Genomic DNA, 12266 nt, shown 5'->3' with positions numbered 1-12266 from the left:
GTGTCCCTTCTGCCTGTAAAACTACATGGTGATTAAATAATGTTTCCTCTTAGGAAAGCGCGCACAGGACACACATGATGAGAACTTCTTTGCCACCATCGAGACTATGGAGGACAGGCATGCCATGGCCAGCAAGGCGATGCACGAGGACCAGATAATGCTTTTACACAAGGCCCAGGAAACAGAGGACAGGGTGATTGCGATGATGGAGCGCCAGGATGAACGGGACGCAGTCTTGGCACAGCAAATGGAGCAACAAAAGGCTTTTCAGCAGGGGTTTCTGGGAGTGCTTTCAGAGCTAGTGAAGTCAAACAGGCCTTCCTCCCTGTAGTATTGTTTTAAATATTGACACACAGCGGTGTTTCCTGGACATGGAAACATTCAGGGCTTAGCCCACAGTTCAACTCTTACGGTGCTATTTTTATATATTTGTTATAAGTGTATTTTTTTGGGTACATTTTATTTAAGTTGATTTTCTATTGTTATTATATATATATTGCCACTGTTTTTTAATACTGACACCTAACTTGCACTAAGGTGTGTCTGTTACATTGTTTTGAACTTCATCTTGGTGAAGTTGATGCTGAATTCACTATTTAGTAGATAATCATGTGACACTTTAACTTTGCACTACGGTCTGTCTGCTGAGCCTACCTATTGTATTTGCCAGTGTTATGTTTTGATACTGACACTTATTGATCTACTGCTGATAAATAAAAGATAACCTCCATGGCGATTTAACAGATCTGTATCTTGCTTATTTCTCCTCTGACACTATCTTTACAGTGACCTGTGTAGCATCCTATAAATCACATTTAAGTGATTATTCTGATACCATCATGTTTCATCGGTTATAAACTGGCGAAGCTTTAGTTGTGTCCCACCCACAATGTGGCTTTGAAATAGATAATTTCATTGTATTTCAAAACGGCGTCCATCAACACAAGCACTATTTATTTATTGAAAGAGAAATGGTTAAGTTTGTAATTACCAGTGTTGTGAGTTCAATATTTTTAATTAATTATAGTAAGGGAACATCTTAGGAGTTAGTGTACCGAGTTCCTCTCAGGAGGATATATAATAAAGGTGTGTTAACTGCTGAGCCTATTTAATGTGCATATGACACCTGGCTAGGGTTGGGTATCGTTTGAATTTCCACGATTCCGATTCCGATTCTACTTTTCGATTCCGGTTCTTAACGGTTCTCGATTCCGATTCTTTGAGGGGCAGGGTAAAAAAATGATACATGCTTCTTCCACCAAAAAAATTACATTTATTCGAGAAACTTGTACACAGGTTAGTTTAAAGTAATATTCACATGAATCAGTCTGTTTATATTCACTGCTATGTAACTTTAACCTGAGAACCACTGAAGCTACAACAGTGCAACAGTCCAACTTTTAAAAACAGTTCTTGTTGAGAAAAACAAGCATATCTGCCTTCTCAGGCATACCGGGAAGAAAGGTTTGAACATTTTGAAGTAAAATGCTTCAATCTGGTGCACACGCAGAATTACTAGAGACTAGATCTAGGGGGTACAACTCTAAACACCCATATGAAGAAGATCGGTTTACATTTTAATAATTAAATAACAAATAGCCTACATGTAACGCATTTTATTTTTGTTGTTCATTCATATCTTATTTTACTATTTTATTTATGCATATGTTTTTATCTCTCCAGTTTAAAACGATGTGTCTGGTTTACTGTCCTATAGTATACATTGGAATGATTTCAAACCTGTTTTATCCCAATAATTATAAAAGAGTGACTTGGAAATATGTGTTTACATAAATTGTGATCAAAACGTTTGAGACCCACTGAGATAACTTAGACTAAAGTGAACTATCTAAACACTCAGAGTCCTTTACCTCACTGAGCTGTAGTTATCAGCCTCTCAGTATGACTGGAGAGGACTCTCCCTCCACATCATTGTAGAAACATCTTCTTCTTATATCCGTCAGAGCAGCTAGCACCAGATGCTAATAACAACAGCGCCCTCCCTTTCTCCCTAGCTCACTCGCACTCTGGCTGTGAGCTGCGGTTGCCAGATAAGCCAACATCCCCCATTTTCATCACTTGCAGCGCCCATCGTACAGGGCAAATGAAACGTGTAGCCGGGGTGAAAAGGGTGTTACATTTACTTAATTATGAATGTTGTTACATCAAGGCCGAAAATTAGGATGAGCACCAACGGTCAAAACATTTTTTTTTTCTCCCAGAGCTGGCAGCGCAGCGCCTCCACAGATCTGGCGCCCTAGACGAACATCTATAACGCCAGTGCGACGGGCCGGCCCTGGTCTCAGGTTACACTGTAGGAAATGTCCCGCCCCGCTGCAGTCATGCAGTAGGCTACGGAGAGCGGCGAGAAACATTTCCTCAGGAATCGAAAAGCGGAACCGAAATTCACATTTCTAAATGATGCCGTTGGAATCGAAATGTTGGAACCGGTTCCGAACCGGAACCGGTTCTCGGTACCCAACCCTGACACCTGGCAGTTTGTTATTATATTGCCACACGGTTTTGATACTGACATATTTTCTTTGCACAAAGGTGTGTCTGCACTATTGTAATTGTGCCTGTCTTGAATGTGGTAAATAAAAGAGAGAACCAAATGTACTGTACAAAGCCTTCCATTGTCCTGGAAAGGTTTCATCAGCCATCTTTGCAGGGGGTAGGCTGAGTCACCAAGAATATAGTAACCCACATCATGTCTCCCAATATTCCTTGTTACATGAGGAAGTAGACCACCCCTATCCACAAAACTACCCAGTGAGGACATGCTGAACACTCTGCTATCATGCATGCTACCTGGTAAGCCAACAAAAACACTCCAAAAGAGGCCCCTAGCATCCACAACACCCTGCAGGACGAGCGAGTGCCAGCCTTTGCGGTTGAAATACTCGTTATGGTATGCCTTCGATTCCGAACCAGCATTACACTTACAGCATCCGACGAGTGGGTCAAATCCCTAGTTGGCTGCAATAACCCAGTTACAAAGCTGTATAACATGAGCACAAAGACAACAAGCTCATTGAACTCCATCATGTCTGAGGTCTGAAAGTAAACAAACGCCTCATACAGCGGGTGGGCTTTATACCCATAGACATATAAAGAGTAGACGCCGCATTGGCTGCTGGGGCGCAAGAAATACGGCCGCCATCTTGGACCGGTCACCCTACAGACATTCTACCCATAGACAGCAGAGGTTTCAAGATGCCAGAGCACTGTGCAGCATATTGCTGTGCAAATCGGCGGACGATTGCGAACAGGGGTCGGGGGATTACTTTTCACAAGTAAGATTCAACATTATAATTGGTTGTATTTTGTAAATAGAATATTATTGTACTGTATTGATGTCCGCCAGCGAAATCGTAGCCAGCAAACATTATGTTCATGGCCAACTGAGACTTTATAAATCGCTGCTGTAACAAGTGAATTTCCCCGTTGTGGGATGAATAAAGTAAAATCTAATCTAATCTATCTAGGAAGAAGAAGGAAGAAAATAAGCTTGACCTCCTTCTTAAAATGTTTTTGTGTTGACTCTCAAATCTCCCGTTTTTATTTTGAAGGTTTCCCAAAGACAAAGATATGAGAAAGAAGTGGGAAGTTGCTTTGAGGAGGGAAGGGTTCACTGCAAGCGAGTCATCCGTGATTTGCAGTGAGCATTTTAAGCAGGACGAGTTTGACAATAGTAGGTGTATCATCATAAGGCTATTAGCATTCAGAAATGTAAATATTCTATTATCAATAACGTGTGTGTGTGTGTGTGTGTGTGTGTGTGTGTGTGTGTGTGTGTGTGTGTGTGTGTGTGTGTGTGTGTGTGTGTGTGTGTGTGTGTGTGTGTGTGTGTGTGTGTGTGTGTGTGTGTGTGTGTGTGTGTGTGTGTGTGTGTGTGGTGTGTGTGTGTGTGTGTGTGTGTGTGTGTGTGTGTGTGTGAAGAGCTGACAGTTGAATCCAGTGACTGACAGAACATCAAACTTAGAGCCAGCCTCCTTACTTGTTTGTGTCAAAAGAGATTCATATAAAAAGCAAAAGAAAAGCATTCCAGCACACAGGGAGCGGCTGGATTATATTATCAGTCCTTCCTCGTTCTTTATTTCTTTCACCCTCATCATATTTCGTTCCTCTTCCAGGTTCGTCAGGCGGCAGCTAAAGGCAACTGCTGCTTTGGAACAATCGACACCTGGCTGCTGTTCAAACTCACCAAAGGTGGGTGCGGCGTGTGAAGTGCAGCACATATGAATGTTGTGTTTTGACATTTCTCATAAGAACAGTACAGTCAGTCATCTATAATTTGTGGATTGTATTTCCATTGAACCTAGAACAGGACGTTAAATCCTCAACTGAATGTTCTTTGTTCCAAATCCTATTGCATCACTGATTGTCTAACATTTTGTATTGAACTCCTGTGGGAAAGGAGGGGTTACCAGGACGACCAGGCTAAATATGGATGTGTTTCACTCATGTTGGATGACATGGCCATCAGAAAACATGTGCAATATAATCCACATAACCAGTCAATGTCTGCTTTTGTCGACATGGGTGATGGAAACAATGAGACCGATGCTGCTACTGAGGCTCTTGTGTTCATGGTGGTTGGCCTACACGGACATTGGAAGGCTCCCATTGCATATTACCTGACGAAGTCTTTGTCACCTGAAACACAAAGGGTCCTAATCTAAATCTAAAATATAATCTAATCTATCTAGGAAGAAGAAAGAAGAAAATAAGCTTGACCTCCTTCTTAAAATGTTTTTGTGTTGACTCTCAAATCTCCCGTTTTTATTTTGAAGGTTTCCCAAAGACAAAGATATGAGAAAGAGGTTCTCAGTCATGCTTTGGAGGAGCCGCATGCACGGGGCATTCGGGTGTCATGAGCAACTTTGTGTAAATATGGTTTGGGCGGGGTGGTGTCATGTTCTTGTGTTTAACTTGAACATTTACATTTTTTATATAGATGTAGAAGTACATTTTCATTTTTTATGACATAGATATTCATTTTTACTGATATATAACTTCTGTCTATGTATAATGTATTATTGTTTCTTCATTTTTCAACTTATTAAAATAGCTGAGTATAGGCCTACACAATATGCTTCTCTATCATATATAGACCATTAGTGTTTTTTTATGTGTGTGGGTGTATATATTATATATCGTGTGTCTTTTGCAAAATACCTATCATACATAACATAGGCTATCAAATACCAGAATATTCTATTGCTGTTAAGCCTACTATGAATATTAAAATACGCCGAATCATGTGTCCAGTGTCATGCCTACATATGACGTTTGCAGAAACCCCCCCCCCCGTGAAAATCAGTTTTGTATTCAGCGAGTTATGATTGATAAAATGCGCTGACACTTCATTGCGCCTGCCAGACAGATTACACTGAGTGGAGCGGGTGACCGGTCCAAGATGGCGGCCCCACGGCTCGTCAGCGCCAATAGGCAGCAGCGGTCGATGCGGCGTCTACTCTTTATATGTCTATGTTTATACCCCCCCCCCCCCCATGTAGTTCTTCTTCTCTCGTTTTTTTGTTGTACTCGCCGTGAAGTGGTTTTGCGGCCTGCCAGTAAACCCAGAGAAGAAGAAGACGAAGTGACGTCAGCGTAATCGTGCCTCAGGGAAAGTACTGTGGTGTGAATGCGATTGGCACTAGCCCCCTGGCGGATTTAGTGCCGTGGTACTTTAGTGGTACTTTAGTGGTACTTTAGTGCCGGCACTAAAGTACCGCAAGTCCTGCGGTGTGAAAGCGGCTATTGTCTAATCTAGGTGGAATCCACTATTATATTTTTATAGACATTAATCTTTCTAGGTACGTCATATACTCAGTGAACCACTTTTTACTTTCCCTTAACGTTACTGTATGTAATATAATTTGTTCCTTGAAATATAATTAAGTACAATTCTCAGTTAATGACAAATACCACGAAATTGACAATGCAATGCAACAGTAACAATCAGTTCTCAAAACTTCTCATAAAAACCACAATGTGACGTAACTGTATCCCACAAAAACTATGCTAAAAACAACAAATTATAGTTTCTTATTTATTTCAATATATCTACATCAAATCACACATTGATCTATTAATTTTCAATGTATTCACTCCAACTTCAGATCACTCGATCTTTCACTCCTTCCATTATGACTTCGTATCTATTATCTGACTAGGTTGATATGTGTTCACTTGTATTTATTAATACACTGGACAAATCTTGTCGTTACTCTTAATGTCCTTATTCTATTTATTTGAATGCCCTGTCCTTAAATTCAGACGTGCACACAGTCTTCCAGCATGAAACATAAAATAGTGGTACACCCTGTTCACCACCAGAGGGCAGCAGCTGACCACAAATGAGCTTCCTCTGTCTGATGAAGCTCTCAGCTCTGCAAACTGTCTCCTGTCCCTATGTCACTATGCTCTCTCTTCTCAATTATTACACAGATTCGACGTAAAAATCACAGTTTATTACAGAATTTCCCCAGCGAGTCAGCCGTGCAGGACTACTACCCCACTGGTTCACTTTACTTTAGTGAGTTAAGGTACTGGAATGCACAACCAGACTCGTACACACACTTAGTGCCTTAGGTCCGGAATGTCCTACCTGACTCTAAGTACTTTCTTACTTTCTACAGTATTGTATTTTTTATCGTGACTAAGAACACTGAGAACGCCGCTGACAACTCTAACATTTTTGTAGCAAAGCTAAATCACAGATTTTGGTAATCAACAGGTATCTGTTTTACCTTTGTATCATGTAGGACGCCCTGGTGTAGTTGTCAGTGGTGTCCAGGTGTCCTCCGCTGGACTGAATTCCGTCCGCTAGCTGTCGGTGGTCCTCCTAGAGACCAGCACTCATCACGTCGGAGATCACCAGAATTGTTGGAGCAAACACAGTAGTGGTGGCTTAAAGCCCATCTGCTCCGCGCCGTCCGTTAGATGAGCCTGGTCAGATTAATAAGAGAAGGAGTTCAAAACACCGGCATAAAAATTATAACAATAATCTGATTTTAATGGTAAAAAACACAATACGAAATACATAGTGCCCTGTAACAGAGCACTCCGGGCTCCCCGCTCCACCGGGACCAGCCAGTCAGAAACAGGGGGCATTTTGCATGAATAAACAGTATATATAGACATATTTGGGGCGGACAACCAAACATTGTACACAGATATATTGGTACATTACTTCTGAACAGAGCGTGAGTAGACAAAGGCAGTCAATCTTTACCTTCCACCTAACTTCACTCCTTTACTTTCCCAAGGAAGATTTCACACAAACGATTCCTTCCCAAACAATCAAACATTGTACACAGATATATTGGTGCTTGAGATTATATTAGCCCCAGAAAGAACCTTGAAAAGAATATGTGTGTGTGCTGGTGGGAGTAAGTGTGTGTGTGTGTGTGTGTGTGTGTGTGTGTGTGTGTGTGTGTGTGTGTGTGTGTGTGTGTGTGTGTGTGTGTGTGTGTGTGTGTGTGTGTGTGTGTGTGTGTGTGTGTGTGTGTGTGTGTGTGTGTGTGTGTGTGTGTGTGTGTGTGTGTGTGTGTGTGTGTGTGTGTGTGTGTGTGTGTAGCAGGGTATCTGGGTCATTGAGTGTAAGTGAGAAGGTTTATATATATAGGATTACTTTAAAACAGTCCCAAATAATACAAGGTTCACTTCAATACAGTTTCAATATAATACCGGTTTACTTTAATACAGTTTAGAACAATATCTGTTTACTTTAACTAGTTTTTAGCATTGTGTGCAGACTTTGTTGTGTGTGTTTGTCTCATGTTTAGTTTTTGTTTGTCCATGTCCTGTGTCCATGCTTTTCAGTTTATTTTGCATTTTTGTCCCGTCTTATATGTTCCCATTCCTGACCTGCACCTTGTCGTGGTGAGTGGGCTTTAAACTAAGACGGTCATACTGAATAGTTTGTGCACACATTTTTAACATGTGATCTTTCTTTCATGTAGGACGCTTCAGGGAAGTTGCAACGCCTCGGCCAATGGGATGTCTTCTCCACGTGAAAGAGATTGAAGGCATAACTTATAATTTGAGACAATTTTCCAAAAGTTATGACTTTTATTGGCTTAGGTAGTAATGGATTACATCGAACACAAATCAAGATCGTATAGAAAAAAAGGAAAGTGTAATCCTTAGTTACATAGGAAAATATGTAATCAGATTAGTTTTACTTTTTTTAATAATAGGGAAACTCAGGATTACAATCTTATTCAAAACCTAAAAAGAGCTGTTTGTTGTAAAATTATCAAATTGTATCTCTTCTCTGGAAGCCGTACTGTTCTGTAGGATAATACTTTAATTGTGAATCTCTACACCTACTGCCTGAATCTGCTTTATGGTATTATATTATACATTTAAGTAAAAAAAAAAATATTAATATTTCTTCTCTCCTGTGTTTATTTGCATTGCATTTGATATTGAGGTAATCCAAAACAAAAATAAAGTTATCACGTTACGTTACTTTTATATCTTGATACTTACATGAAGTTACTGGTTGTGTTTTTGGCAAGTAGCCCTCCCAACCCTGTACATAAGTTATATCATTTTAATTACTGATACAGTTGTTGCACATCTTTAATTTTAAGTCATACAATTATTCGAAACCTTTACTTTTCATAAAATGCAAGATGTAACTTTCAATGTGTATTTATCACATAAAGAGTAAAAGCACAATCTTAAATGTTGACATTTATCATTTGCCTATGCTTATTGTTAATGTAGTGGTGTTATAAACAAAATGTTGTCGTAAAGGAAATTAAGATGTTTTTTATTTGTTGACAAGATTTAAAGTTGATGCTCACAACATGTGGGAACATTTATTGAGAAAAATGTTTCTATTGTAAAACAAATATTTATCTGCATACTGAACTATTTAGAAACTCTCTCAAAGGTATTATCTTCTGTGACGTTACGACCCTGTAGGGATTGTGGGTGTTGCACTTCATAATTACATTCTATAGTATGCTTATGACATTGATGCCAACATACATGGGATTAGGGGAGACCTTCCTGTTGTTTGCATTGTCACTGATAAATGACAGCGTAGTATTCATTGTCAAGATTGTGTGTTTTTAAACTTAGGACTCTTTTCAGACTGCTCCGGCTTGGGAAAAGATTTGAGCCTTAATGTGTAATGTTTTCTGTATTGTATGGTAAGCTTATCCTTTCATTTGATAGTCCCATTTGGATGTGATTGCTAACATTTTCAGTAAGCAGTAGACAAAAGAAGTGAAAATATGAATGTATTTAATTTTGGTTTATCTGGGAGAGCATGATCTTCATGCCAGGGTGCCGATGGTGAAGCTGGTGCAGGTCCTCCTTATAATAATTCCTTACATTTATTATGGCACTTTTCCAGATGCTCAAAGCGCTTTACAAATACACATTACACATGTCATACATGCAATGGTCACCACTGTGGACAATACCCACAGGAGCAAGTTCAGGTGAAGTGTCTTGCTCAAGGACACAACGGCTTTACAGACGCAGCAGCCGCGGGTTTCACCCCTTGATCTGATGATCATTGCACAGCGCACTGCGCCACACCGTCCATCTTCACGCCTCGAAGTCATCGAGGCGCTTTTACAAGTATACATTGGTATTATACATGTACTGTGGACAATACCCACAGGAGAAAATCCGGGTGAAGTGTATTGCCCAAGGACACAGCGGCCTGACGCAGTGGCGGCAGGAGCAGGTTTCGAACTGGAGTTCCCCAGCACCCCCCTTGATCTGATGATCAGATGCACAGACCACTGCGCCACCCGTCTCCTTCATCTTGTTCAGCAACTGAACACTGGGCACATCCCCCAAGTCATTGCCGCCACAGTGGATGAGGAGGACATCCGGGGTTGCTCTTGCTCGCAGGGAGTTGGAAAAGAAGGGGAGGACACCTCTCCAGCGCAGTCCACCCCAACCGAACCAGCACACCCTCAGGTTGAGGCCAAGGTTGCTGCCGATGGTCTCTGTAGCTCTCTGGGCAGCACGCCGGACATAGCTGTCTCCGATTATCCATACACAGGGTTCGTACGGTCATTGAAAACCTGGAAAAGTCATGGAAATTCAAAATGCAAATTCCAGGCCCTGGAAAAGTTATGGAAAACAATATTTTTCCTAAAGTTTTGGAAAAGTCATGGAAATGTAACTAAAGTTGCGTCAAATTTAATTTACATTTTTATCTAATTGCCGAAATAATCTGCGGTCGCGAGCTGTTATGTGCAATCATGACGCGCATGGTGTTATTTTTTAATATATGAAGCGCGAGCTGTGTGCTCGAGTCTTCCTGCCTGTCGGGCCGGCTGAACTCTGCTGCTCCGGGATGAGGGTCAGCTACATTATCTACGGTGCGTTCGTTAACTGTGAGTCACTGTGGCACAGACTGAGCCGCTGGTGAACAGCTGTTGTGAACGGGCCGTTCAGGTATTCAGAGCAGAGCGGCAGAGCGTGACGTGCACTGAAACGTCTTTCTGTCGCAATATAATTTAAGGAATCGTTGAGCTAGCTAGCTAGCTAGCATAAATTGTTACTATCTGCTAACGTTAGCTTTAGCGTTCGTTTTCTAATAGTTTTTTTCATAGGCTATACACAGAGGTGGTATAAGTATAGATATGGTGCTAGAGTAAAAGTAGAAGTACTCAGATCTTGTACTTTAGTAGAAGTAGCCTACTCAGATCTTGTACTTAATAAACGTAGAAGTACTCAGGTCTTGTTCTTGAGTAAAAGTAGAAGTACTCAGATATTGTACTTGAGTAAAAGTAGAAGTACTCAGATCTTGTTCTTGAGTAAAAGTAGAAGTACTCAGATCTTGTACTTGAGTAAGAGTAGAAATACTCAGATCTTGTACTTGAGTAAAAGTAGAAGTACTCAGATCTTGTACTTAATAAACGTAGAAGTACTCAGGTCTTGTTCTTGAGTAAAAGTAGAAGTACTCAGATATTGTACTTGAGTAAAAGTAGAAGTACTCAGATCTTGTTCTTGAGTAAAAGTAGAAGTACTCAGATCTTGTACTTGAGTAAGAGTAGAAATACTCAGATCTTGTACTTGAGTAAAAGTAGAAGTACTCAGATCTTGTTCTTGAGTAAAAGTAGAAGTACTCAGATCTTGTACTTGTGTAAAAGTAGAAGTACTCAGATCTTGTACTTGAGTAAAAGTAGATGTACTCTGATCTTGTAGTAAAAATAGAAGTAGAAGTACTCAGATCTTGTACTTGAGTAAAAGTAGAAGTACCAGAGTGTAGGAATACTCTGTTACAGTAAAAGTCCTGCATTCAAAATGTTACTCAAGTAAAAGTACAAAAGTATTATCATCAAAATATAGTGAAAGTAAAAGTAGTCGTTGTGCAGATTGGTCCATTTCAGAATAATATATATGATATGTTTTATAATGATGGATCATTAAAGTGTTCTCAAAGCTGGTAAAGGTGCAGCTAGTTTGAATGACTTTGTATACTGCAGGGTCGCTGGTGGATTTACTCCAGGTGGAACTAAAGTCTGATTTAACACTTGATTATATTTCACATCATTCATCCACATCTGTAAAGTAACTAAAGGGATTAAATACATGTCGTGGAGGAAAAGTACACCATTTACCTCTGAACTGTAGTGGGGTAGAAGTACACCATGTACCTCTGACCTGTAGTGGGGTAGAAGTACACCATTTACCTCTGAACTGCAGAGGAGTAGAAGTACACCATTTGACTCTTTAGCGTTTCTGTTATTATTGACACTGCTGCTTTAGTTGTTCTGACTGCTAAAATCCTCTGTTATTCCTAAACCGATATTCCGTGGGGCGGGGGGCTAGGATCCTTGTCACCTTTCTGTTCCATGTTAAAATAAACCATTTTCAGTGGTAATTTGTTTTTGGTCATGGAATATGAGGTAAAGGTAATTGAGAAGTCATGTAAAAGTCATTGAAAATCATTGGTGAAAAAGTGTATGAACCCTGCATACAGTCACTATGGGAGGAAAATAAATGAGAGTAACAAATGCTTCAGATAATGAGGAATATCAAATTAAGTATAAAGGGTTGCTCATTTTGTTCCTTTGACAATAACATACAAAATAACTATGAAATCACACCTGTATGGTTAAAAGAGAGCAAAACCTCAAAAAACAGATTAACAGCACACAGTTTATATATATATATATATATATATATATATATGTATATATATATATATATATATATGTATGTATGTATGTATGTATATATATATGTATATATATGTATATATGTATATATAT

The sequence above is a fragment of the Pseudochaenichthys georgianus genome, chromosome 4 (assembly GCF_902827115.2).
Source record: "Pseudochaenichthys georgianus chromosome 4, fPseGeo1.2, whole genome shotgun sequence".
NCBI classification, from domain to species: domain Eukaryota; kingdom Metazoa; phylum Chordata; class Actinopteri; order Perciformes; family Channichthyidae; genus Pseudochaenichthys; species Pseudochaenichthys georgianus.
Note: the sequence above shows the minus strand (reverse complement) of the source record.